The sequence below is a fragment of the Cibotium barometz genome, chromosome 18 (genome assembly GCF_041138505.1).
Source record: "Cibotium barometz isolate CiBa-2024 chromosome 18, ASM4113850v1, whole genome shotgun sequence".
Classification (NCBI taxonomy): domain Eukaryota; kingdom Viridiplantae; phylum Streptophyta; class Polypodiopsida; order Cyatheales; family Cibotiaceae; genus Cibotium; species Cibotium barometz.
Genome location: NC_141063.1, coordinates 5,820,317 through 5,823,398, shown reverse-complemented (window position 1 = coordinate 5,823,398; position 3,082 = coordinate 5,820,317). Strand labels below are relative to the sequence as shown.

Sequence of the window (3,082 nt, the reverse complement as noted above, 5' to 3'; positions counted from 1 at the left end):
AAGGTAGACTACTTGCACTGCTCGAACGCAAAGTTGAAGTGACTCCAACTTTGTTCCTAAATCCCCGCGAGTATTAGCTACGAACCACACTTTGCCCACAATTCAAAGAATTGAGGACTAGTGGCTCAGTAGCTTTAGGAGTGCCAACAAGGAAAGATAATAGCCCCTAAGATAAGGACGTTCTTCCCTAGAGGACGCTCCTAGCCCGGGAGCTCTATAAGCACTTCAAGGAAAGATGTGACGCCCCCAAAACAAGGACAATCTTCCCAAAAAGCCGGTTGAAGGGTGTCGGGCGCCTTTTATTTATAAGAAATATGCCCGTCAGGATTCTTTGTTTCCTGACGGGGTCCGCCGGAAAACAAAGAATCCCGGCGGGTTTACAAGAATAGTAAGTTTTGGCTGGTAAGAGATCAAGTCTTGTGAATATATGTTGTGATCACATGTTTTAGAATGTTAATAACACGTTTTGTTAACGTGATCACGAATTTGTGAACACATTTATGAAATCCATGTTTGCATTGCTTTAAAGTGTGTTTTGACTAATCTTGTTCTCTTAGTAAATTGCAAAAATTTAGGCATAATTAAGAGTTTGTAGGTTAATTTTATTGCAAAATAATGGCAGGTGGACGGGAGCGGAAGTAGATAAGTATAGTTAAATTTTTGCTATCCGACACTGCCAAGGCCTTGAAAGGCTTGAATCGGCTTATTGGTTACAAAACAGAATTTGTTACAATTCCAAGACTGTTCTCTGGTCTAGGAATCGACAGATTGCTGAAATGGGTTTTTGACATGCTGAAAGTGAAATTTGAACTATCTGAGTACAAACCTCCAAATCAAACTGTCAGTTGGTTGAGCAGTAGACAAACTAGCGAGTCCTTGAATTTAGACCTTTCTGGAGTTCTAACTTAAATTCAAAGTTCACACAGCTGACCAGGAGCATCAGGGGTACAGTTTAAACCTGCTAAACAACAATGTTAAATTGTTGATTCCTTGATTCAGCTACCTTCTGGTACTAAAAATCACTTCCTGACCACCTGTGACAGTCAAAGCACAGACCCCAAGCAACCAGTCCTTAAACTGTGGATTCCTTGACCAGCAGATGAATGTTGACCTAACAGAGAACATTTGATCTACACAGACGAAACTGAAGAAAAAAATCACCTGAAATTGAGATATGGGTTTAAGATCGGCCTAAGACAATTGTCGACTAAGGGAAAGGACGTTAAAATAAAGTACGGAATTTCTTATGCATTTAAGATCAGGGAAGAAGACAATAGCATCGGGTTCGTCCAACAATCGGACCCAAAAAGCGCTTGAAACAATCTTTGAATAACTTCGGCCGATTCAAGCGAAACATTAACTGCTACGGGTCGTAGCGAAACATCTTTTTCCATGGATGAATTCCTGAACCCCGAAGTCGAGGAGAAAACTGCGGACAAACAACCACCGCCAGACAAAGCTCATGGGGGCCTGCGATTTGACATGAAACAAACATGGACCTAAACTATTCAGCCGGTGAAGATAGAGGATATTCCATCACCGCTAGAAACTGTTGTACATATTGGTCAACTACCAAGGTGACCAATACATGATTTTGATCGGGATACGTTAATTTGTCTCTATTTAAACAAATGGATTCTACAGGGAGAATTATTCATCCTGAACAACAAGAATTGGCTCATTCTGAACCAATAGATGTTCCACAACAAAGAACAATCAATGATCAGCGTCAAAGTGCAAAGTGCGGAGTACCCCCCATAGCTCCACCTTGACACGAAGTGGAGGTAAACTCCGAGCCTATCGAAATTCCAATTTACCATATGCCTCTTAAACGTGTGTATGTCGACAATGAAATTGTAGTTTTATTATTACTAGTATTGGACCCGCGCGTTGCTGCGGCGGCAGGTAGAGTTCCAAGAAAAATAGGCTCAGTTTCTCCAATTTAGGTCATGTTTTAAGTAAACACAATACATTATTTCAAGTGACTTCATATATACATATCTCAAAATAACATCCATGTCTCGTAGATTTATAGTAGCGAAAACAAAAATATCATAGTAATGTAGCATACAAAGATGCAAAAAAGGACCAATATTACATATTCTCAAAATGCACCACAAAATACGTATTCTCAGTCAGTAATGTCAGAATTAACAAATTGAATTCTTCTCTTGTGAGAAGGATCATTCATTTGTCTCCTCATCACAATACGCTCTCTATTGTAAAGCGGTGATCCATCCCGCACATGCTCTACTATCGAATGAATGCAAAGAACCTAACCTGCACATAACGACACATCGATAAATAAAATCTCAAAAAAATCTTATAATAAAAAAACATAATCAAAATTACCTCGTACAATAGAACATCGAGTGGATGGTACATGAGGAGCTCTAGTATAAACTACAACGAATACCAATGGTCATGAAGGATGTAAGAAACAACCAGTCATCGGGTACTAAATACCCCTCAAATGATGCAAAGCATTTGTCCATCTCTCTCCAAAACAAATAGACACTCCACTCCTCACATCAGGAACACCGATCCCGTACATCTCGATGCCTTCGTCGACAACTCTTACCATAAACGTATCAATGTCATGCAATATCCTAAAATCAAAGCATAACAAATAGGTTATACAAATATATAGATTCAAAAAATATTTATACAATGCCTAACAATTACACTTATACTTACCCATCCCTATAAGCATCAATCATAATCCCTGCTACGTGACCTGCAGTAATAGGAGCTGACCATAGCGGTGGCTCTGTACAAATAGACATCAGTATAGAATGTCATGTTCCATACTTTGTAATCAAGAAAAGTTATGCAAATATAGAGAATAACTCACCTACTATCCTCGACAAAGGCATGTCCAATGTAAAGGTAATCTTAGACATGTCTGTCAAAACATAAACAACAAAAATAGGTACTTTTACCATGGACAAATATGTATAAAAAAAAGAAATCACAACAAAATTAATCAAATTGCAGGACTTAAATAAGAAACCTGACTTGTCACTCTGAAGTCATCAAGATCTCCTTATAAACAATATTGTTTGTTGTAGGTGTATAACTT

At 38.5% G+C, this 3,082-nt stretch overlaps 1 long non-coding RNA gene across 1 annotated transcript; it reads right to left on the bottom strand.

Annotated features, from left to right (window-relative positions):
• Positions 1-2,542: 2,542 nt before the first annotated feature.
• On the bottom strand, positions 2,543-2,875 carry LOC147628845 (uncharacterized). The gene is made up of 3 exons (XR_015267807.1): positions 2,855-2,875; positions 2,698-2,768; positions 2,543-2,609 (listed from the first exon to the last, which is right to left on the bottom strand). It is a non-coding gene; the product is annotated as an uncharacterized LOC147628845 (long non-coding RNA).
• Between the last annotated feature and the right edge of the window lie 207 nt (positions 2,876-3,082).